At 37.9% G+C, this 26,420-nt stretch overlaps 1 long non-coding RNA gene across 1 annotated transcript; it reads right to left on the bottom strand.

Moving 5' to 3' along the window:
* Nucleotides 1-11,681: 11,681 nt before the first annotated feature.
* LOC135966509 (uncharacterized) lies at nucleotides 11,682-26,316 on the bottom strand. Its single transcript, XR_010579835.1, has 3 exons — nucleotides 25,809-26,316; nucleotides 16,425-16,534; nucleotides 11,682-14,133 (listed from the first exon to the last, which is right to left on the bottom strand). It is a non-coding gene; the product is annotated as an uncharacterized lncRNA (long non-coding RNA).
* Nucleotides 26,317-26,420: the final 104 nt, after the last annotated feature.

The following is a 26,420-nucleotide window of genomic DNA, read 5'->3' as shown; positions in this document are numbered from 1 at the left end:
AAAAGAATATTATCCTCAATCGATAGGTGAAAACAATAAAGCTCGGGGAGTTTAAGTGATAAGACATGTATCTAGAAAAGGGCAGATCTCATATTCAAACCCTTACAAAGAAACAAATAAGACAGCTGAGGAAGTCATCAATCCAAAGTACACAGTTTCTGTCTCTCCCAGAATGTACTGAGTTTTTATGAAAATACTGAGGCGTGTATTTCTAAAACTCTAATACTTAAGACATGGACACACACACACACACACACACACACACGTAGAAGCGTACTTGAAAGTGGTACATTATTGCAATATTAGATTTACTTCTAGAAACCAACCTGAGTCCCCAGTGTGGATAAATGCCATACTCTAATGTTTCCCTAGAATTCTAGTTTCTCCTCAATCAAAATCAATACCTACATTTAAATTATTATTTATTTTAGTGTAAATCTGGGTAGGCTCTTACTTTTTGAGGGCCTGGGTGGTGGTTCATTCGTCTGAAGTTTCCCTCAGCAAATCATACAGGATTTGGCATATAGGTTGTGCTCAAGAAGTATAAATTAAAAAAAAAAAGCCAAAGTTGAATAAATGTTAGAGACATTAACTGCAAGTATAAGTAGGCTATTAAGGATTTGTGAAGAATCTAAATGCACCCAGTGTCATTTTTTAATTATTAATTCATCCATTCACTTAAACATATATATTAAGTTTATTTCCCCTGCCAAGTCTCATAGTGAATTCTGGTTACAGCAATGCATAAGTGAGGCTCTTGAGGACAGAAATATGTGCTCAAAGAATGTATAAGCTAACAATTTTATCTGCTAGAAAATGACATATTAATTGAAATAAATTTCTATTTTAAAAAACTTAGGAAAAATTATTATCCTCAATTGATAGATGAAAACAATAAAGCCTGGGGAGTTTTAAGTAATAAATCATATATGTAAAATGGAACAGATCTGGTATTCAAACCCAAGATTGTCTCACCTGAACTTGTTCATTTTTTATACTGCGCCATGTAGCCTTCCATAAACAGGAAGTGTCAGGTGGGTAAAGGGAACTGAACAATATGATGGTGAAAAACATCCCCTTTCTAAAATAAAGTCCATAATAGCTGGCACCAGTTTGGTCTCAGGTGTGATACATTAGGAATCTACTTATTGACCACTCGGAGCAGCTCCCCCTTCCAGTGGCCAATTTAGGCGCCAAGGCAGTTAAAAATAGGTTCTCGAGACATTTTCCTTTGTACTAGCTCCAAAAGCTGACCGCATCACCTCGCTTCACCCCCAATTAGTTCTCAATACAAAAGCACTTTGGCTACTAGCCATTTCTGGAACCAGGGAAGCAGACTTCTGACCCAGCCTGAGTATAATTCCAAAAACAATACCATAAACAGAATGAGGTGGAGTGGAGAGCGTGGGTCAGATGGAGAGAGGCTCTCTGACAGCATCATCCACGGTTCATTTGCCATTAATAACAAGGCAGCTTGCTTTCCTGGGCCTGCTCCAACCTGCTAATAGGTGTTCTCTAGGGATGAACGGAGCCACTGCAGAAGCATCTGTAGGCCTGTCTATTGTTTCTAACAATCCAGAGCCCCACTGAGTTCTATCCTCTGGACTCCTCCATGCAAATGGACGAATTCTTGCTTCCCTGCACTTTCGCTTTCAGCTCTCCCCACAAATGAGGGCATTTAATATGTCCTAGTAGTTCTCTTCCATTTTCCACTTTAACGCTCCCTTTATTAGAGGTACAAGCCATTGATTTAATTAAAAGGTTAACACCAGAGCAATCTAATCTTTCCTCCCCACCCTTCTCATCTGATTTATCCAGGGCTGCAGCTTACATTAGAAATCACAAAAAAGGAAAAAAAGCATCAGGCCAGTTTTATAACTAGATAAATCAAAGCACAGCTGGGAAGGGCTTAGGCTAGTGAATAGAACATGCATTTTGAGTTGGGATTTTTAGATTTTTAACTCAGCAAGAATCTCATCATGATGTTATTTTGGGCAAGTTCCTTCTCTCCAGGGCTGTTTTTTTTGATCTGTTGAATGACTAGGGTTTTCTGAACTTGACTGATTATGAGAATCACATGAGCTATTTATCAAAAATACAGAGTTCCAGGATCCATATCAGATGGAAAATCTGAATCTTCAAAGAGGACGAGGTCACCCCTGGATATTGTTCATGCTCACAAATTCAGCATACTCTATGTAAGTGGACCTATGGGCTTTTCCAGCTCTGAAGTCTAGTCCACCTCTGACTGTGATCTCAAAGCACTCATATATAAGTAGTAGATAGAAAAATAATCAAGTGTTCTGAATTTTTTTCAAAACTCTTCGGAGATACCATAATACAACGGGGTACTTAGCCAGGTCATAGTGAGTGCTAGACAACATCGAGAAAGCAAATGAGCTAATTTTATGTCTTGGCCAGACTTCTCTTTGCATGTCCCTGTTCTGTTTCTGTTGCCCTCCTTCATTCTTAAGGTATTCTTCAGACTAGTTCTGTCCTTTGCTTTATCCAGACTGCGTATTATGTCTGCTCAAAGCACTAGAACCTCATCCATTGGTCTTCTCCTGTCCCTTACAATGTTATTCTCAACCCTGTCTTGCTAGACAGTATCTGAGAAAATGTGATATTAATGTTCTAATGAGTAGTTTTGGCATAAACTTATGTCTTTAGGCAGATTATTTGCAATTTAACTAGGGATATCACCAAAACTTGAAAGAATTATCTTAAAAATGTCAGAATTTTGGACACCATGTGCAGTCTAATGTGGATATATTTGGGGTCAATGTGTGACTTCTGACACACTAAATCACATCATACCATCATTGAAAAAAGAGCATTAATGGAGCTTTATTTTTTAAAACTTTGATGTGCTAGAAGATTTACCTCCAAGCCTTAAAATCTTTCTGCTTCATTCACATAAAAATTCACATAAAAATTTTAAAAATTTAATAAAAAATCCATTTAGCTATTTCCAATATGGCTTACCAAGTTATTCTTTTCTCCCACTTAGGAGGATCTCTACACTTAGCTTTTACTGACAATGAAGCTGATTTCTCCCATTGCAAACCTAAGAATAAATTAGAGGCTTATCAAATATGTGCATTTTATGTGTAGAAAAGAAATATGATATGCCAAAACTACACCACAGGTAACTGCATTTGAAAATAATGTAGTGTACTTTTTAAATATAAAGCTGAGTGGATACACTTGATTTCTGAAAATAATATTTTCCATATTGAACCAAATGCTCAAAGATTTTCCTGTATGGAGAATAGAAAACAATCGAAGGATCCTGTTACTGAATGAGGCAAAATTTACAACAAAATATTTTCACCAGGATTTATCTCACCAAGTTTACATAAAACCTGAGTAGATCTGGGGGCAGTAGCTCATGCATGAAATCTCAGCAATTTGGGAGGCTGAGGCAAGAGGATCCTTTGAAGCCAGGAGTTTAAGATCAGCCTGGGCAGCAAAGCAAGGCCCCCTATTTACAAAATTAAAAATGAAAACATTAACCAGGCATGGTAGCACATGCCTGTAGTCCCAGCTACTCCAAAGGTTGAGGCGGGTAATCACTTGAGCCTAGGAATTCAAGGCTACAGTGAGTTATGATCACACCACCGCACTACAGCCTGGTGACAGAGCAACACCCTGTCCCCCCAAAAATTTTAATCAATAAAAAATCAAAAGATTAAAATCCTGAATAGAATGGCCAAACACTGCTCTTTAGCTCTCTAGTGAAATGCACAGTGGTTTAGGATGCAGGTTCTGCATGCAGACTTACTGGGTTGGAATGGAGGTCCTACCACCTTTCAACTGGGAGTTACTGGGCAAGTTAATTAATTCCCCATGCCTTATTTTCTACATGTATAAAAATGATATAAAAGTACCACCTACTCAGTAGGATTTCTGTAAAGAATAAATGAGGTCATGCATGCAACAGCTTAGAATAGTGCCTTGGTACCCAGTTATTAGTTAATTTTAGTGGCAAGTGCTTTTATTTTTACCCAACATGCTTCTTACCTAGAGGAGCAATTAACTGGCAGCAATACTGTGCCAATGCAGGCTCTCAATCTCTGTTTATCACTTTGGTTCAAATCCTGATGAGGATTCTTATCACATGCCAGATCCTAAAGGAAGTCTCGGGGATCCTTTTCACCCCCGAGTTTTAGACCTGGCCAGAGTCATCTTGTTCTGTGCCACCTGCTCCAGGATTCCTTTTCTTTCAGCCTCAATTCAGGCTGGCAGGATCCTTCCTGGTCTTCCCTCACTGGCCATCAGCAAGGTGAGAGACGTCCTGAGAGAAGAGCAAGAAAATGTTCTTCTCATTCACCACAGTTTCTGTCAATCAAAAGGATGGACAGACATATTCAATGGTGGTTTCATTGTGACGTTTTGTTCTCCATTTGTCTACTTTTATTTACTCCTTCCTGATTTTAAAGGGAATGAACCCATGTGTCCCTTGATAAGTCAACAGCTATTTACTGAGAGCCAATTTTGTGGCAAGCACCGTCCTGGGGACTAAAGATTTGCTGCTGAAGGACAAATGGGGTTCTCAGTCACATGGCACTCACAGTCAGGAGAAAAAATATGTATGCCTCAAAAATATACCAATGATTAAATAATTACCACTGTGGTGAGTGTTACCAAAAAAGTCAACGGATTCTAATATAGTCAAGGACGTTGGGAATAGAATATAAACGGGACATCTGAAAGATACGTTGCCATCCGACAAACTTAGTCATTCTGTTCTGAATAATATATAAAAAGTCCCTATGAAAGAGGATATCAAAAAATCATGATGTATAGAAAGAATTAGGGATGAAAGAAAAAAATACCAGAGGCAGAAGCAGGGTCATCTCATTTGAGGCCTGGGAGGTCGTGTTAAGGATTGGTATTTTTCCTGATAGTAATTGAAAATCTTTGACAAGTTTGTACCAGGTGAATTAAAAGTTCAGAATTATGTTTTCATAGATCAGTATGGATGCAGTATAGAGAAGTACCCGGCAAGGAAAGCTACATGTAACTTATTATGTTGGGACAGGCTAAGGAGTATAAGAGGAGACAAAAAATAACCAACGGTATTTGGAAATATATAAGACTTAGAATTGAGAGAATGTGTTTGGAAAAGAGGGAGTAGAGGAGATTCTGGATTGGAAAATTCAGTAGGGCATGTTTTTTTTCTACAATAGGAAACACCAAAGTAAGATATTTATGGCACACTGAGTTTCAGGTCTCCCTGCAACATCTAAGTGGAGACATTGGAAAGGCAACTGAATATGTGTGTCTGGATCTAGAAGGAGAGGTCTTGGCTTTGAATATAATTTTAATCATGGAAACCACGGGAGTATAAGAATTCACCGAGAGAAAGTCTATACTGTAAAAACGAAAACAAAACAAAAAACAAACAAAAACAAACAAACAAACAAAACACTTAAAATCCAGCCTTGAAAAACTCCAAACATGAAAGTCTAAGCAGCAGAAAATAAATGATAAAAAGAAGCTGTCAGCAACTCAGGAGTAAATGAATAGTCCATAGAATCCAAGCAGAAAGAATGTTTAAAAAATTAATGAGAGCGTGTCAAATGCTTATGAGAGCCAAGGATGGAGAGGAGTCGACGTGTTCAGTGATATTACTGTCATGGAGGCATTGATGACTTCATAGGTAGAACCACTTTTTTTGATGGCTTGCCAAGAGTTGACCTGTGAATGGGAAGTAAAGACATCTAGATGCTAAATATAGGGAGTTTCTTATGTTCTTCTATGAAGGACAGGAGAAAGGGTATCACAGTTGGATGGGGACTTGACGACAAGATAATATATGTTTCAGACTCTATAGGTTTAGCCATTGTAATGTGAAGTAGACATGGTGTAACTACAGTAAGCACCTGTGTTTCATTCAGAAAGGAGAAGAACAGAGCAGGCAGCAGCACGGGCCCACAGACACCTGCCCCCTCATTGAGTGGCTTGGGAAGGACTCTTGTCCTGGGTCAGGGAAGATCTTTTTTGACTAAAGCTGATTTAAACTCTGAAAGAGAGGATCTAGGAAAAAGGTGGAAAAAAAGAGGTTAATCCATATGTCAGAGTTCCTGAGAAAGCGAAATGAACCAGAAAATAAGTGAAGGTCTTATTTTTAAATTTGGGAAAAATACATCCTCAAATCCTTCATTTCACCAGGATAGGCAAAGATAAGGATACAGAAAAATCATTGCAAACGTTTTTAGATTCTTCTCTGTAGCTTTCTTATTCCTACCTCCACTGTCGTAGTTTGAATAAATGTGGCTCATATAACTTTGTCTCACTGGTTTCTGAAACATCTGTGTCCATATCCAAAGTGGAAACAACTGCACGTGGCCCTGAGATCTGAGTTTGACTTTGATGCCCTGGCTACATATACTTTGAGTTGTCTCACTTGATAAAGATTTGAATATTTCTTCTTGAAAACAGTAGAAAGAGGAAGTTTCTGGAACTACCACCCTAGTAGCCTTCCCCTCTATTTTTATCCTTTACACCAGATAGCCTGTGTAATAATCAAGATAGGTTAAGTGAATGCTACAAAACAAATAACCCACAGTTTATTTCTTGCTTTTGTTATGTGCCTAATTCAGGAAGACAGGGGAAGCTGGTGGGTGTTTCCAGGCTGATGGATCATTTTACTGTCTTGGAGCTGCACCATCCAGACCCACAACCTTCCTATAGAGTGGCAGAGAGAGAAAGCTGAAATGTTATATGCCAGATTTGGGGCACTTCAGAAGGAAAATTTACTATTTCCTCCCATAGCTCCCTGGATAATTACAGAAGGGCTGGGGAGTGTGGTGTAGCAGGTGGGATGCTGGGTGAGCACACTGTCTTTGCCACAATCCACTCTTCTGCTCACCGAACATTTCTATACTCCCTTCTTTTCACACATGTGACATGCTCATTCCTCAACAAGTGGAACAACCCGCAGTTTCCATCCATCCGGGGCATAAAGCTCAAAATCTGATGTCTCAGGGTGATGTTTTGTAGTTTCTTCTTTAGATTCAAAGAGTCTTGTCTCAGAAAAGACATGTATAATCCAAAAAAGCAAATCATTTATGCCCCCGATACTCAAATTATAATGTGGGGCAGAGAGAATAACTTCAATAAGCACCCGTATCTCATTCAGAAAGGAAAAGGATGAAGCAGGCAGCGGCACAGGTACTCAGACACCTGCATCTTCGCTGAGTGGATTGGGAGGGCCTCCTGTCCTGGGTCAGAGATTTTTCTGACTAAACTTAATTATGACTATGTAGCATATTTTTCTCCAAGGTGCCTGTGTTCCACCCTATGTAGTATGCTTGCTTTTCTGTTATCCTCTTTGGACGTATTTGAAGTCAGTACTGAGAACTATATACTCCTTCTTGGGTGCTATATAGCTCTTAGAGAAGGTTGAAAAACTTAAGATATGTTTTTAGTCTCAAAGAGTTTATCATTTAACTCAAGTTCCAAATTTCTTTACAGTTCTTCCAAAAAATGAGCAGCTTTTTTTGTCTATTTAATGCCAATTAATTTAATGTCAATGCCTTCTTGAGACATTCTATTCTTTTTGACTATTCTCACAGTTCTTGAAAAGCTAGCATTATCTGATCTGTTATATTTGTTTCTTATTCCCCATTCTTTCCTATTCCCTTTCCATTTGAAGGGTCTCTCTTGCGACTAAAGATAGTTTATTGAAAAGCTATAGTCTTAATTATCTTTGCGTACGCCAGGGAACCCAATGGGAAAATTTAACTTGACTTTTGTTCTGCAGCATCTTGTTTAGCAACAGGTATGAATGCCATACCTATCCGATCTCTGTCAAGAAGCTGAGTTGAAATTAGCCCCTGTGTCTCAAAGCTCTCTCAATATTATTTACTAGACTTTAGAATTTCAGGGATAGCTATTCCTCTGATATTCTAAGGCTGGATCTTTAAACTCACTCTACGCTTTTTCATTTCTGAGTGACAGCTGACTAATTCCTTCCCAAGCTTATGCATTGTAAGACCCTTTCAAATGCACCCTGTAAATATTAGCCCCCTCTGGTATTTATTAGCTCATGTATGGATCATTTAAAATGTCTCAACTTCTCTCCTAGCAATGAATCCCTCCCGTGGTAATGCAGCTTTCATTTTCCTGCCAGGTTAAAATCTTGAAAGCACAGGTCTGATCCCATGTATTTAATTTTTTATTTTACTTAAAAATATATTCATATATAATAAGAAGGACATTTATATACTGAGCATCCATTCTCTGCCAGACATGATTTCATGTGTAAACTCATGTAATCTACCCAGTGGTGTAATCAATAATTACCCCTTTAACTCAAAGGATATTAGACGCACAAGGAGGCAACTCTTTCCAAGTTAGACAGCAATCACTAGCAGAGCTAGCCCCTTTTTTCTTTCTTTCTTTCTTTTAGATGTAGTCTCACTCTGTCACCCAGGCTGGAGTGCAGTCATGTGATCTCGGCTCACTGCAACCTCTGCCTTCTGAGTTTAAGTGATTCTCCTGCCTCAGTCTCCCAAGTAGCTGGGTTTACAAGCACCTGCCGCCGTGCCTGGCTAATTTTTTGTATTTTTAGTAGAGGCGAGGTTTCACCATCTTGGATAGGCTGGTCTTGAACTCCTGATCTCGTGATCCACCCACCTCGGCCTCCCAAAGTGCTGAGATTACAGGCATGAGCTACCGCGCCTGGCCCAGAGCCAGCCTTTTGTATATGGGTTGCCTTGATGCCAAACCATTACATCTCATTCCTTTCTATTCTTACCTGTGAAGGAGTTGAAACAGTGGATGCTATCTGTAAACTCAAAGCGATTAAACCAGCTTCAGTCCCATGAATGGTTCAGATTTTACACTCTCCAGACAAGGTTTGTCTGAAATGAAATGGGTGAGCCCCAAGAACCTTGATGTCCTTAAGAAGTCACTGCAACTAAACATATTCTTCTAGGTATATTTAGAATATCAAATTGCAGGCCTTTGGGGGGAAGGGGGACATGGCTAGTGTTTTGTTCTGTTTTTTTTCTTCCTTAATAGAAATTTGCAAAGGATAAGTGTGAGTGAATTTAGGGAAACCTCCAAGTGCAAAAATGACAAGAACACCACACCTCAAACTACAATTTGGTGACCACATTATCAAAAGACTAATTGAAGGAAGTAATAAAAATAGCACTGTTTGTTTGGAGCGTTGGGGGTTGAATGACAAGACAGATGGAGGCTCTTTTGTTTTGTTTTTAATGCAGTAATTTTGTCTCCTTTTTTTATTTCTTAATTCACACTGTGATACTTTTAGATTTTTTTTAACAGGCAACGCGGTTGTTTGGAACACTCAGTTCACACTCTTTCTTTTCCAGTTCCTTTACACATTAAGAAGAAACAATTGCTTAAAACTGAAATAATGTATCTTAGATCTTAATGTATCCCACTTGTCCTGAGAATTTTAATCTCTTACTGGCTATCCTTCTCTTAAAAATAGCCCAAATGCAAATAAAAAATAATCAACCAATCTGTGCTCACAATGTCTTAAATACAGTATGCACATGTGACATTTATAAAAGGAACAAATAAGATAATATGAACAATATTTTTCTTAGTAACTATACCACATTGGCCATTCAGCCTTTTGGTAGCTGGTGACAATTGGCCCTTTCCGATTTGTTTTGACAAATATTTTTCTGTTTATAAAATAATATATGATAACCATAGATAATATAGAAAATTCAAACGAGAAAAATTCCATCACTTAAGGATAAATACTTATATATTTTATGTGTATATAGTTTACACAACTGTGCACATATACTGCATAGATGAGTTAGGCTTTTATATTTTGATTTTCTTCTTAATATAGAGAAGCATTTGTAACATCTTTGTAAATATTGTTAATGACTGTCATATTCTGTCATGTCTTAATTTACTTAATCAAACTGCTATTTTTGAGCATTTGCCTGTCTTTAAAATTATTTCCATGTAAATACAACTTTGGCGTGGATATGTTTCGAGTGTACTTTCGTTAGAATTGATCCCTGTAATTGCTATTGCTGGGTCAAAGTGAAGTGATGTTTTCAGGACTCCAAATACACATCGTGGGATTGCTTTTTAAAATGATCATACCATTTGAAATTTTCAGTGAATGACTGGCAGTCATCTCACCACAGCAAATGCTGAAACTGAGCACAAATAAACCTGTTGTGTATTTAGCACTTCATTAACTGCTAGTATTTTTTAAAGGACTCACAGGTACATTATTTCATTCAGGAAGCCCTGCAAAAAAAAGGTGATGAAGCTATTTTTAAACCCTTCTTACAGATGGGGATTTGAGGCCAATAACAGGCAGGTAAATTACCTAAGGACACTCAGTGGAGTTGCCAAGACTTCAGATCACGTTTCTGAAACTTTCAGACTGGTTATTTCCCTCAGCCTCATCTGGCCCTGTCTATATGAGAACCCCTCTATCCACTATGCAGACAGATTCATCCTCCTCCATAGCACTAAGACAGGTCCATGACCTTCAGTTAGCTACCATGTTTTTCTGTCAAAAGCATTCATTGTGATGAAATCTACTAAATCCTTTTAGCATTATGTCCAAGGCTATACTAATATCAGATACCACTAAGAGCTGAGATTGCCCTTTAAATTATTGAACTAAGTCCCTCATGTTATAGACGAAGGAAATTGAGGAAACGATATGCAACAGACTTGATCAGCAAGTAAAGCACCTCATGTTCACCACTGTTAGTAAATCTAGAATGCCCATGAAAGAGGCAAAGCCAAACCCATGTGTGCCCGACATGCCACATAAAGCCAACCTTATTGGTTTTCCTATTTTTCTTCTCTTATATTCTGTCTTCCTTGGCCACACATTGTTACTGTGAGATTCTTCACCAGAAACATGCAATGAAATCCTACTTCTACCTCTCAGTTCTCACAAGAGGTTATCTAATTTGTAAACTGACTTCGTATCATTAACTGGTGGTAATTAGAATGTCAACATTATAATTCATTTAGTCATCATCAGTGGCTTTCTTTTGCTCTGTGATCTTCATTGCTGCATTTTTAAGTTATCTTTTTAAAGATGGATATAATGGCACTAAACAAAAAAAAATTTAAAGAAAAATCCCACAATGCTTCTATACTAGCATATTTATTTAGGTATTTGTTTATTCTATTTTATTATTTTTCCATGTACATACAGAATATGCATTTTTATTACATTTTGAATTCAGATTGTATGCTGTTTCCCTTAGCGTGTCATACAATTTTTAAGTTTACATTTTATTCACAATTAGGAATGACCGCAGTTGTGTAAGATTTCATTTCACATACATACAAAATTTATTGGCCAACCTGTGATATTGAATAGAGGCTATTTATATATTTTTACATTACTCTTTCTTTCTTTCTTTCTTTCTTTCTCTTTCTTTCTTTCTTTCTTTCTTTCTTTCTTTCTTTCTTTCTTTCTTTCTTTCTCTCTCTCTCTCTCTATTTCTTCTTTTTCTTTCTCTCTCTTTTACCTTCTCTTTTCTTTCTTCCTTCTCTTTCTTTCTTCTTTCTTTTTCTTTCTCTTTCTTTTACTCTTTCTCTTTTCTTTCTTTCTTTCTCTTTCTCTCTTTCTCTCTGTCTCTCTCTCCTTCCTTCCTTCCTTCCTTCCTTCCTTCCTTCCTCCCTCCCTCCCTCCCTCCCTCGACATGGAGTCTTGCTCTGTTGCCCAGGGTGGAGTGCAGTGGCTCACTGCAATCCCGGCTCACTGCAACCTCCACCTCCTTAGTTCAAGCAATCCTCATGCCTCAGCCTCCCACATACCTGGGACTACAGACGCCTACCACCACGCCCAGCTAATTTTTGTATTTTTAGTACAGAGGGGGTTTCGCCATGTTGGCCAGGCTGGTCTCGAACTTCTGGCCTGAAGTGATTTGCCTACCTCCGTCTCCCAAAATTCTAGGATTACAGGTATAAGCCACCAATCCAGCCAACGTTTTTTTACTTTTAAAAACAAAATTGCAATGAATATCCTTGTGCATTTTTAAGATTCTGTAGTTAAGAAAACTTCCTTATGGTAAACTCTATCTTTAGAAAAATTTCCCTATAATCACTTCACAAAAGTGACATAGGGTAACAAAGTGTTAAAATTTGGGCAAATGTTGATGTGTATGTAATAATTTCCTCCCCAGAAGACACTGATATTTCTACAGATTGTTTTTCAAACTAATTTAACTTTCAAATAATAATTGTATGTATTTGTGGAGTACAAAGTGAGACTTTGCTGGAAAAGATCATTATCATACTCCATAAGCATATCCAGCTATTACGATACAGACATCTGAAGTTCTAGATTATAATTCATTCATTTTTTGGAGGTTTTAAAGTTGTGAGCTTTCTAGCAAAACAAAGACAATTTATTCTTGTACTAATGAAACAAGCCCCTGTGCTATAAGGTATGGTTTGGGGGCTTGGACAATATGGACAGAATGTGGTTCATCTTCTTAGAACATTTTCAAGGGAGGAAGATGAGCCACCTTCAGCCTCATTTTTTTCAGGTCTAAATTGCAAAGTGAGAAAAGGTCAGACCCATCTGGAGCTTTAAGTTAGGTCAGAGCCACAGAGGTATCCCTGGTTCTCTGTTTCCCCACTCAGTGACTCTTCTGAGCCACTTTCCTAGTCTGGGAGTGACTCAGAAGAGAAATCCACCCCAATCCACAGATTGCCCTAACCTCTCATGTTTGAGCACAATGGGACTGGAGGATGCCTGATAAAGATGTAAATAAATGCTTTTGTAAAACAACAGACACTCTCTTTGTAAAGATGCTAGAATCCAGAGAAAACCTTGAATCTTGCCAATTTGTTCACAACAACAACATGTATGGTCCATTATACCCTGTAGTAGGTTTTGAAGGACACTTTACTGTGTATATGGTGATGCTCAATATAATCCTTTAACACGTCAATGCTCAGCCTATTTAGAACTCTTTAAATGCTTTAACTATTGTGAGGCTTTAGTGACAATAGTGTTTAATCAGTTCTTTTGTTAAAGAATTTGTCCTAAGCCATTTCAGGTCAAAAGAACGTTTTATCTAGTTGTAAGCTAAGTGGAAAGGTCTATACATTGATCTCTGGAGTTTAACATCTCTTCAAAGAAGCGACTTGATTTTTTGAAAATTCAGTCATATTTTGCCAGTATTTCTACTTGGGTTGCTTTAGAAATGTAAGAAATTGGGGGAATCATGTTTGGAACCTCTTTGCTTGTAAGTCACTCCCTGAACTAGCCAAATATTTGGTCTTGCTCTCTTCTAGGCTAAAATTATGCTTAAGTGTATTTGAAAGGGAGTAAACCAAAAATATGATGGCAAATAATTAGAAGTTATGACACTTAAAAATATCATCATATTTTTTATTTCTATACTGTAATGGTAATGTCTATAGTCTTGTTTAATCCTAAATATGAAAATGACCCCACTTCAGATTAACATTTTGTCTTCTGCACTCAATCCTTCCTTCTGACCCACCTAAAATGTAGACCACATGGACACATTCACTAATTATTCTTCTCATTGAGTCCATAGGCTTCCCATACACACAACATTCATTCTAGTTTATTAGAAGGTTTCAATTTTCCCCAGCACATGGCACACAGGTTCACAAATTTGGGCCTTTGCCTTCCCTGGAATTTCCTCCTTTGCTTCCAGGCCAGAGGAACTGTTATTCGTCAGCTCTGGATTCACCAAATCTTGTTGCTCTAGCTTAGTCATCTTGGTGCCTGCTTCACCATCCACATGTGGGAACATCATAAGGACAGGAAGCACGTATTGTTCATCATCTAGCAAGAGAAACTGTATAACTTGTTCTTGTTTGACTCTTCCTATCCACAGGCTAAACCCCACAGCAAAAGGTTTAGAACTACAACAATACAGAATCCTCAGGGTTCTGTAATTCAGTATCAGGATCAGAGATATCAGTGGAAACTGCTCAAGGAGAAAATAAGTGCAATGCCTTTATCCATGTCCTCATCATCTACTGCTATACATAAATAACCCAAGTGAACAGAGGTGGATGTGCTTGCCTCACATAATTGCAAGTCTTGCTAATAGTAGTCAACTAACCTGAATTCTTAAATCAGTCTAAGTGGAGAAATGTGATCTTCTGTGAATTAAACCGAAGTTACCAACGTCTTTGATTTCCTTTTTGTTATAGCACATCATTAAATGATGTTATCATCTTCCCATATTTGCCTCTAACCCATTTGATCTGGGCTCGCTTTATTTTCTGTTTAATAGCAGAACAAATGTCAGTATAGAGTTATGCAAATGGTTCAAAAATGGTGAGCTGAAATCATTAAAATCCCCCATATAAAATGTTTGATTAAAATTAAATTGGATACATGTTTTATTTATATATATTCTTTTCCCAAAATCTAATTGAATCCTATTCAATCCCATAAATCTGAAATGGCACACTGGTAGTTCCTAGACTCATGCTGAATTTAGTTTTCATTTTTACCCAATGAAAATCTGCTAGACAACCAGAATATGGATTTTCAAATTGATTAATCAGATGTTCTGACAAACAAGAAAAAGATGAAAATAACATTTTATATGTAATCCCAAGAGTATAGCAAAAAGATTTCTAAGAAACCAACTGAAGTTTCTCCATCCTCATTACTGCTATAAACAAATGCTTCCTAGGGTTATACACAGCAGATGATTCTTTCCTAAACTAGAAATAATATCAGACCAAAGAAAGAATGCTATTCATAGGAAGTGGGGATAGAGTCAGCAAGTTATAAATATAGAATTTCCTTGATAAATATTTGTCTAGTAAATTCAGCACCAAACTTTGAAATTCAGCACCTACAATTCTGATCTTCCTTCATCTCTAATCATTTAACAAAAATCAGAGCTACAGCATTTTGCTTTTTGTCTAAAGTCTTCTTTAAATAAAGAAGTGTTCCATCTTTTTCCCCCGATAAATTTTTATGGCTTTATTGTGCCTATTCCTTTTGGTTGTATTGACAAAAAAATGGTCTTTACTGTGAGGCATTGCAATTTAGTTTCTGAAACTTGCTATTATTTTTTCAGAAAATGCATCATCATTGTCCAGTAGAAACAAGTTGCCAGACACATGTGAAACATGCAGAAGATGTGCACTGGTCACATTCTAAATGTCTTGTTTCCCCAAGGGAATGTGATTTTTGTTTGTTTGTTGTTACTTTTTTAGAGACAGGGTCTCCCTCTTTCTTGAGGCTGAAAGGCAGTGGCATGATCATAGCTAACTTCAGCCTAGAGCTCTTGTGCTCAAGTGATCCTCCCACCTCAGCCTCCAGAGTAGCTGGGACTACAAGTGTGTGCCACGTCACCTGGCTAATTTTTTTATTATTATTATTATTTTGTATAGACAAGGTCTTGCTATATTGCCCAGGCTGGTCCCAAACTCGTGGCTTCAAGTGATGCCCCCACCTCTGCTTCTCAAGGTGGTGTGATTACAGGCATGAGTCACCTTGCCCTGCCCATAATTATCTTCAATAGAGAAAATGACTATGATTTTGCAACACTTACAAAGCTTTGCTATGAGAGAGGCAACAAAATATTACCAAGGAAGACTTGCTGGGTCTTAAGGTGTCGTATTTAGTGCCACCTAATTATCAGTAACAGTAACTATTTAATGAGTGCTGCAGGCACTAGCCATTGTACTTCATTTACCTCACCTCTGATTTTCACAACACTTTGTGATTTGCTGCCATCCCATTTTACAGATACAAATAATTTATGTATTTTGCCTTCTATATCATATACATCAAGTGAGATGAAAAGCATATGCCCAATACTCTGAAGACCAAATCTCAAATCCATAAGCTATTGCGTCTTTGAGTAAAGTGTTAAAAACACCTAAAGTAAAAACTTACGTTGAATGGAGAAGCAACACATTATCTCATTGTAATTACTGACGCATCTATGAGAATTAGTTTATCTGGAAATGACCCGACTGACTTTTGGAGCCAAACAACTATAAAATATAAAACCACTAGCCACTCCCCTCCTTGAAACAAACAAATTCTCCAATACCGGTTTCTTTCTTCAACAACAAATACAGTATCAAACCCTTCACACTTACGTGGTCTGGCTCTTAGCTAAATCACCTGTCCACTTGGTGGTCACAGTAATTCTGGTTGTCTTCCTTCTAGTCATTCTCTTTCCATCCCGAAGTCAACTAAAGGTGCAAGCACTCCATCCTCCTCCCATCTCTCTCAGCCCACCACATAAGTCATTTTTTCTAGGAATCTTTCCTGACTCCAAGATGAGGTGGAGTCCTCTTTGAGGTGTGATCACATTCCTAGTGCACTGGAATGTAATGTATTTTCCTGTCATGTCATGTAATTTTTTTTCCCTGTCATGTAATGTAATTGTAATTAGTTGTCTGACAGGGACAAACCTTACTAAATCATGAGTTTTCACGAGCCTTCATAGTTGTTCTCCTTCTGTTTGTCCACTTTTTGGGCTTTTGTTGTGTTGATACAGGTATTGAGTGAGTTGGAGACCTAGATAAACTGTAGAGATTTTTAGTCAGAGAAGGGGAGGAGTGGGGGGGGGGAGAGAGAGAGAGCGAGAGAGAGAGAGAAAGAGAGAGACAGATTGATAAATATTAAGAAAATAGGACAAAATGTTTAAAAAATGCTGAAAGTTGCCAGGTGCGGTGACTCTGAGGGATTACTCCAACTTTCATTTCCTTGTATTTAAGCCCTTCTTTTTGGCACCAGACTCCATTATTTTCAGACTCCATATTTTTCCTAAGTCATTAGGAAGACAGAAGCTGTTTGCCTGGCAGGACCTTCGTAATCTCATCTTCTCCCCATTTAACAACATACTTATTTCTATCCTCAATTCCTTCTCGTGCACCATCCGTGTCCACTGTCATGGTTCTGATTTTGACTCCCTCTGTGACTGTAAAACACCTATGCCTCTTTCCCTTGCACCTTCATCTCCCTCTCTGCTGCCTCTTTCCCATTTGAATTAAAGCATACTTCTTTCCCTTCTCAATTTCACATCCCTTCATCTCATGTTACATTTCTTTCGCTTTCAGAGACAAGGTTTTAGAAAAAAATCATTTACATGCAGTGCTGTTATTCTACCTCTCTTATACGCTCTTCCACTTATTGGATACAAGTTCACTGATTACTTCATTCACTCAAGTTTCTAGGAAGGCTTCCAAATTAGAGAGAAGTTGGCCTGAAATTGACTATCTCCTCTCACTAGCCATGTGAACTTGGGCAATTACAAAAATCCCTTTTCTGTCTCAGCGTCTTCTATAAAACTGGAGTGACGACTGGGCGCGGTGGCTCACACCTGTAATCCCAGCACTTTGGGAGGCCGAGGTGGGCGGATCATGAGGTCAGGAGATCGAGACCGTGCTGGCTAACATGGTGAAACCCCGTTTCTACTAAAAATACAAAAAAGTAGCCAAGCATAATGGCGGGAGCCTGTAGTCCCAGCTACTCGGGAGGCTGAGGCAGGAGAATGGCGTGAACATGGGAGGCGGAGCTTGCAGTGAGCCGAGATAGTGCCACTGCACTCCAGCCCGGGCTACAGAGCGAGACTCTGTCTCAAAAAAAAAAAAAGAAAGAAAGAAAAGAAAGAAAAGAAAAAATGCTAAAAGTAAAATGACAACGGGAGTTCTTTATACAATTTTTGCAACTTTTCTGTAAGTTTGAAAGTATGTCACAATTCTGAAACATAAGTATGCACAAAAACATGCAGTCATACTGAGCTGTCAGAATTTTTTTGGAAGGTAATAAAGGCTGATCGATAATCAGTAATCCTAAGATATCAGAGAAATGATAAGTACAGCATAACATTTATTCTATACTTTTAAGGGAAGTGAGATGGGTAATAATTTGAAGTCTCAAATGCAACTTGGTGAGCAGAAATGGTTTCAACCCACTTTAATAGACATCACTAAATCTACATATACAGCCTGTGTTTTCTAAGATTTCAGAGACAATGTTGTTAGTCTTATCCCACAGTATCTGGCACATCCAAAGGTCTTGATAAAAATAAAAATAATAATAATAATCCTGAATGGATGAATGAACCATCATGCCCCCTATTGCATAGTCCTTCTATACCTTGTATCCTGTTCTAGTAGGATACACTTGCTAGACTCTGTCAGAGGTCAACAGACCTTTTCTGCAGAGTCAGATAGTAAATAATTTAGGCTTTGTGGGTCATATCTTTTTTTTTTTTTTTTTTTTTGTCGGAGAGAGTCATCCTGTCGCCTAGGCTGGAGTGCAGTGGTACCATCTCCATCTAAGCTGACTGCAACCTCCGCCTCCCGCAACCTCCGCCTCCCGTGTTCAAGGGATTCTCTGCAGATCACATAGTTTCTGTGGTAATTTCTGAACTTCACAATTGGTGCAAAAGCAGCCGTAGATTAGATAACACAAACAAATTAGCATGGTAGTGTTAAAAAAACACACACACAATTTATGGTGGACAGTAAACATTGAATTTTATGTAATTTACATGTGTCACAGATGTTATTCTTTTCGTGATTCTTTTTGACTATTAAAAAATGTAGCAATCATTCAGGCTTACGAACTTACCAAAGCAAGCAGCCGGCCAGTTTGGGCCTGTAGGACAGGGTTTACTGACTTCTCAACTATGTCATGCTTTTATTTTTCCCTTTTATACCAATCCTCTTTCTTAAGTTGCATGAAGCTTGAGCATAGCTACTGTGTACTCCTAGCATCTAATTACACATTGCCAGATTTACAAAAAATCTTGTGCAAATTGCATCAAGATACGCTCCACTTAAATGACATCATATAACTGACTCTTTGAAAACCTCCCTATTTTAATAATTTTTAATTAAAAATGTATTAGGTTATATATATATATATATATATATATATAAAACTTGCCCTTTAAAATAAATTTTCCTTCATGCAAAAGGAAAAATAAAAGTGTATTTACTAGACAGCAAGTTTCTCTGCTGTTTGAAGGCCTTTTGCTTTCAGTGCTACGTCATGATCTACTAATAATATGCGCAGCCTAAGTCTAATTAAACTAGTATTTGCAGTGCCTCTACCAGGGCTAAAATCGAGAAGTTTTCCATCGAAAGAAGCAGGTGGCATATTTTAAAAATAACATTAAAAATAAGATAATTTGTATTCAATATTTTGGATTATAAACAATTATTATTCTAGGTCTCGTGTGATTTCTTAGTAGAGGTAGCAACAGTTGTAAACAACGATTTTAAAAACATCATCAGCAGATTTGTTTTTCTGTTTTTGATTTGTTTTTGTGTTTTGGTGCCTTCTCCTGTGTCCTCTCTCCACTTTCCCACAAATAAACAAGAATTCAGCAGCCTACAAAGTTTCTCACACTGCTGCTTCAAATCTGCTCTGCATTTTTTACTTCCTACTAGTCAGCACACCCCCTGCTGGCTCTAGGCTAACATTCTTTCCACCTTATTAAAAATGCCAATAAAAAGCAAATTATAAATGTTTTTACTGTGCTTTGTGTGCTGATTTAAATTCAAAAGGGATAAAAGGACATAAATACTAGGGATTAGATTATACAATAAAATAATCTTTTGAAATCAGCTCTTTCTTCTTCCAAATAATTTATTTCCTGAAAAATATATCCTTGGAAAATTTTGTAAAACAGTTTTCCTAGTAGTGGCTATCACAGATCTTATGTTTAGATGTCAGCCTGACTTAAATATCAGATGTGCACCTAGGACAGAACAGATACCTGCTGTTCTTCATTAATTGCCTTTAACAAACTGAGTAATAACACATTGGCTGTGAAGTAAGCTATTCCCTAAGAGACAGAAACAGGGCCTTTGTAACACTAAAAATAATTTTTATAGAAGTCAAATTGTCAATCATATATGGGCTCAAATGATCAGATTAATTCACACACACACACACACACATACTCTACAAACACACAGATTTAGTAGATGTATTTCATTTGTGAACAGCTGTGGCACTGAGCAATGACATGATAAACCAAAAATCTGGTATCAGAAAACACAGGTTCAGATCCTTGCACTTCTAAATAATAGCTTTGTGTTTTGGACAACGTTACTTAAATTTCAGGAGTTTAAAAAATATCTTTATATGCCAAATGTAGCTAATGATACTGCCTTCAGAATTTTGCCATGAATTCTAAAAGAGAAAACAAAGTCAAATGCCTACTGCAGGTTGATATTTAATGAACACTGTTTTATTTTCTTCTAGAGGACTTAACAAGTAGTAGCTTAAAGAGTAAAGATATTTATGGTTCTTGAGTAGAAATAATTTAATGTTGTGATAAAGATTCAGGAAATGTCCATCTTTGTTTTTTCTCATCTTGTAGTCTTGGCCAACTGTTTAGGGTCCTAAATTGGCTATTGTTATTACAAACCTCATCCCCTCACAAGATATTGTCCATGCTGTGGGGAAAACTACAATAGCAATGGCCTTTTTATTCCCACTCTTCTCTCTTTTCCTAAGAAGATCTCTTTTTCCTCTTGAGTCTTTTTGGTCAGAACTGAGTCACACGGCGAGCATCAGATAATCACTCTCAAAGGGGTATGCAATTGCTACGGTAGGCTTACTCCAATTGTGATTTCTTTACCAGCCTGTTTCGGAATCAAGGAAAAAGTTGGAATTGACTGTTGACCAGGACCTCAATGTCTGCCACTTGGATGGACTTGAAAAATATAGGATTAAATTGTTCCTCTCCTATAAGCACTCATTGTGTTTGTTGTGCATGTCAACTTCCCAGCTAGAAACTGTGGAAAGTATAAAAAACTTCAGATAGGACCAGGTCATTGATGACATCTATTTAGCCAAAAAAAAAAAAAAAAAGAAAAAAATTAGACAAGGCTAGGCACATTAGTGTTGCTCAATAAGTTAATGTTGAGTTAATTAAATTACTGTGATTATTTTGAGTAATAAATCATGCAGGTTTCCACTAGAATGAGTAATATTTATAGATGTTTGCACTTATTTTTACTTGAACTGGCAAATAAAATGCATTAGAAATCCTGTGATTATGGACTGAATAAATTGTCTTCTTCAGGCTAGGACATAGCATTTACAACTTGTGTCCGTATAACAAAAGTATTTTTAAATATATGATTCCTTTGAATATGCACAAATACCAAAGCCAGGGATTATCATAATTCACAATTCACAGGTATGGAAATGGAATCTCAAAGAAACCACGTTATATACTCCAGGCCTCATAATAGTAAGCTTCAAAGACAAGGCTAATACTTAGAATTTCCTATTTTAAGCTCAGAATTATTTTCATTTAATTATCTCAAACAAGTTTCTCCTGAAATGCTATATATATCAAAATGACTTCTTCGTGATTATAGGCAGCAGTTCTTTTAGAGAGAGGCAGAAATAAATGAAAAAGAAACATGATTTTTGACATATGTTTCTGGATGTGGCATGGCTAGATTTGTACCAATGCAATTACATAGATACTTTAGAGGGTAAATTCCCTCTGAGAAATAAATCTAAATGTTGGAGAAACATGTGACTAGGAAAATAAACTATCAGGATATTAATCCTAAACTGCATTTTCAGTGATTTTTTTTTATATAGTTGACATCTTGGTTTTAAGGTAAATAAGGATAAATGTCCTTAAAGGAGCCTCTGCATTCTGGTGCAAAGAGTGGATTGAGGGATCGCTATAACCCCTGAAAGAACTGACAAAGACTTTTTATAGCTAACATTATCAGACATCAACTGTTCCTTGAAAACCTACTATGTGTACTGAAAACTCAAAGTTAAATATTCTTCAGGAAACTACTCTTGAGAAATTACTGAGTTAGGGAAAGAGAGAATTGTTAGTGGAGTCTGGACTTGAACATTTGCCAGTGGAACAAAAAGCCCAGGCAAAGAGGAAAGAGCAGTATATGCAACAGCACAGCATCTTACCAGCTGAGAAGCATGCACACCCGGCAAAGGCCTCTAACAGAGAAGGCCCTCGTACTGGCAGGAGGCAGATGACAGAAGATCACTATTTTTGATGTCAAGGATAAGTATTGTGACAAGATAGGGCTTAAGTGAGAACTAGAAGAGACGGGGAGAGAAGTAGTGGGGAGAAGCTGAAGTAGATTTTTCTCCATATGTGGCTAAAGTTAATGGGTCTTAATCTGAACACTCTTCTGCAAAAGTAGAATTCTGTCTTCATGATTCTAAGACTTGACTTCCCTGTTATGCAAATATACCTGACTTGACCTCATCTGAATAGCAACCTTTAAGGCCCAGGGTGACTCAAATCCCCCTACTTCCAAGGAGACAAAGAACCGATTCATTATGCCAAGGGCAATTTAGCTTTCCCAGAGGAAGCAATCTTTGTCAACTTAAAAACTCACATAGCATTTGTAATCTCAGAGATTTGACACATAGTCACATGCTAATTTGTATTGTGAACTTTTTAATGTGTTTACATCTTAGTTTTCTAAATAATACCTAACTCTGTGGAAGCAGATAGTTTTTTTTCTATTTCCCACACTCTGTATCATATTACTGGCAACATACTATTAAGGAGGAACCAAAAATAAAGAAAAAAATATGAAACAAGAAAGAATGAAAAGAAAAATAATTAGCTTTCTGCCACATCAATATTTTGAAAAACTCTATTTTGAAGATTTGGGTGGCAACAGATGTTAGCCTTTAGTCCTTACCACAAACCATAACATGAGAAGTCAAAATAATCCAAAAGAACTGATATTAAAAATAGAGTAGCCTACTGTGATTATATGTGGATTTTTCTTCAATACATTCAAGGTGTCCCTATGTCATAGTGACTTTTACCAGTAAGCTTTCTAAAGAGAAAAGAAATAGAATGGGGGAGGGAGGAGACCTTCATTTTTTGTGCCCCTATGGGTTGGAGCCATTAATTCCGTGTGACATTTATCATGTCAATATCAGTCTCCTCTTAGTATCCCATCAATAAAATGGAGATGACCAAACATGCCTTCTGTATGCCTCACGAGAGAATTATAAAATCAGTGAGATGAACCACTTGTTGAATATTCCAATGCAAAGATTCCATTTGATGAATGATTCTTTCCTTCTGTCTCCTAAGGAAAAATAAGTGGAAGCGCTCAAGGGAAAATCAAAGAAAAGAAACAATGAAATGCCATCCTATCCGTTTCATTTCTTTTTTTTAGGATTTCAAATAGAAGTTTGTCTTGAGGAGATGGTCAGATTTATCATCTTGAAAATACAGACATTTTGGGGTTTCAAAATTATCCATTTTTCCCCCATGTTCTGTTCGTGTTCAACCTGCTCCATCCGTGCAGAACTTTTAAGCCTCTTCAAAGCAGAGTGCTCTGCAAAGATGAGTTAGTTTTCTATATGGAGAAACATGGGGGAGAAAAGGGAGTTTACTCAGCTTCTGCTTCACCATTTGGACAGTGGATTTATCAGACTAAAAGCTTTACAAAAGAATTTCAATAGGTAAATATCAATCTGGCTGAAAACAGTTTTTATGGTGATTAATATTCTATTGCTAATAAATACTTGCTGGCAGAATGCCCCCAGAAGACGGCATTGTTTACACTATTGTCTCAGAGGAACAGCTGTTTACCCCTCACTACATTCAGAGCTGCAGTATTCTTACTAAAATGTTAACAAATATTAGACAAATGTCTGACATTTAAGGCTCAACTTGCTCTGAGAACAGGTGTGTTTGAGGGAGAGAAACAAAAAGCTACAACTGTAAATAGGAGTTTAAATTAGGTGAAATTTATACACTGTACACTGGGTCTGCACATAGACATATGAATGCAGAGTTCCAATATTTACTAATAACTTGAATACCATTCACAGTTTGAGGGCTTCATGGCAAAAAATTTCCTAATTGCCTGTTCATATCTATCCTAAGCACATTTTACTGGCACAGATAATTAATTTTAAGCCATCCTGCCAGAAGACAAAGCCAACATATTCTATAATTTTTGAAATGTTATATTAAACTAAACATTTTGGGGGGTGTGAGGTGTAGAAGGTGGAATTATATAGTGGAACATTAAACTCAGTGACAAAAGACGTGTTGTCTGACTATCATATTCCTATTCATAAAGAGAGGGGTCTTGAAGAGTTGTTAGGGATGTGGAACTAGGGGGAGGAGACTTATGAATTGGTACCATCATTTTAAGAATAACAGAAAATACCTGGTAAAGCTGAAGACAAGCATTTCCTATGGTCCAGAAATTCTACTCTTCAGTATATGAGCAAGAATAGCTAAAAGACAGGTACAAGATTGTACTTTTTAAAGGGAAATATCAACAACCCTGGAAACAATCTATAGATCCATACATCAAAGAATTAATGAATATATTTTGGCATATTTATGAAATGAAATACAATACAGTAGTTATAGTAAAATAACTAGGACTTTATGTAGCTGGATACATACATTTCAAAATTATAGTACTAAGTAAATTGCAAGGTGCAAAATGAAAGAACATGACACCACTTATGTATTGGTTAAAGACAAAGCACTCTACATATTGTTCAGGGAGATAAATATGTATGGTAAAAGTTTAAAAACATTATGTATAGGAATGATATACACCAGATAAGTAAAGTGTTTACTTCTAGGTATGATGGCAGATGAATGGGATCAGAGAAAATGCAAAAGGAGCTTCAGTTATATCTGTACTATTCTACTTTTAAAAATGCCTAAGTGTTTACATACAATTAGAACATACCAAGCTGTAATGGCTCAGTATATTTCTCTAGACTTCTTAGTATGATTAATAGCCAGATAAATGTTTTTCACCATGGGATCCTCAAAGGCTAGGGGTTGGGTGGCAGCTCCTCAGTACCCTTGGTAGAAGGAAAAAAGAAGCCCATGCAGATAGATTTTGAACCTCAGCCCTCTCCTCTCTTCAGACCCCTTCCCAGCTGCCAAGAGGACAGCTCCTTAGGTCACCTCAGCCTCGATATGTTGACATTCACCATCTTCTGGGTGTGGTCCTCCACTGCACCCTACCATGCACTCTAACTAAAACTCCAGCTGGGAAAGTCTTTCAGTTTGCCCAGGAATCTAGCGACTTACATAATCATCTTTAGTTAGAAGCTTAGAGAGAAGAGGATCATTTATGTGTAAGTGATAGGACCCTCAAAATTCTTTCTTCTCTAATAAAATGATGAGGTCACTAATCCAGTTGTCATTCAACTATCTCTTAATATTTCAGTGATGTGAGTCTAGCTGTAACCAAAAAACACAAGGTTAACCTCAGGATTCATGCAGAAGCTGCTTGAAACCTAGTCCCATCTATAGTTGTGCAGCCAGGATTGTCAGGAGTCTACAATGACAAATAAGATTGTATAATTGCTTCTGTTGAAGGTAAGAGGAGGATGAGGAGAGAGGGAGACATCAGATTCCTCTGAAGTGGGTAGAGTTCATCAACCCTAACTTCATTGTAAGCTTCAAATAGGAGAAATCATTATGGTCCCTCATTTTGTTAAGATTTGACAGCTCTCTGACAGCTTCCAATAAAAACAAACTAAGTTGATTTATGATAAAGCAGGAGAGTTTCCAGATGTATACTAGAAGCCAAAAACAGAAACAAAATTTGTCAGAGGGGGTGTCTAGAAAGAAACCCAAATCACTCTTTCCCTTTTTCAAAATTCAAATCCCTACAGCAGAGTCCTCATACTTTGAATTCTATGAGCCAACCCGGGCTTCCACCCTGACTCTCATCACTACCACACCCATGTGTGTCTCCTCTCTCCGTCTCCCTGAGATGTCAGTGAACCGCTGACTTGGAATCCAGAGCCCCGAGCACCTTGCAGTACCTGCCCGAAGCAACGCGCCAACAGCGGGCGGGAGACGCAGACGCCAAGACCGGCGAGAGGATGAGCGGTGGGAGTAGCTGTGGGGTCTGCAAGCAGGGGAGCGCGCACAACGTTAAACCGCGAAACCAGAAATCCCGATCCTGTCGAGACCCATCAGCTTTTCCCATTAGGGAACGAACGCAGGGGAAATTAAATGCGTAATTCAAGCTCTGTTTTCCCCTCCCCTCCAAACGTGGGGTGGAGGAACGCATCTCGTTAGCTCATTACAAAGCTTTCCGTGGGAAATTCCCTCTTCCTAATGCGCTTGTCTTCCAGCTCCTATTAGCATCCTTCAGCAGCGGTCTTTGAAAATCTCCTTTAAATTTCAATACCTCTACTCGTTTCCCAAATGGGGGGAAGGGAAGAGGAAGCCGGTGGAGGGTAGAGAGAGAGAGAATCTCCTTTCCGTTTCACTCCCAGGTAGCCAAAGCGCACCGCACCGGCTAGGCTGCCTGGAGGAAAAGCGCCGGAGCGGGGCAAAGACCCGCCCAGGCTGCTCTTATAGGCGAGCGCGGGGCGGGCCTGGCTGTGGGCGGCGCCGCGCGGCCCCGCTCGCCTATAAGGAGCTGTCCGCCAC

Source organism: Macaca fascicularis, chromosome 12 (genome assembly GCF_037993035.2).
Source record: "Macaca fascicularis isolate 582-1 chromosome 12, T2T-MFA8v1.1".
NCBI classification, from domain to species: domain Eukaryota; kingdom Metazoa; phylum Chordata; class Mammalia; order Primates; family Cercopithecidae; genus Macaca; species Macaca fascicularis.
The sequence above is the reverse complement of the archived record's forward strand: the minus strand, read 5'-3'. Positions and strand labels throughout refer to the sequence as shown.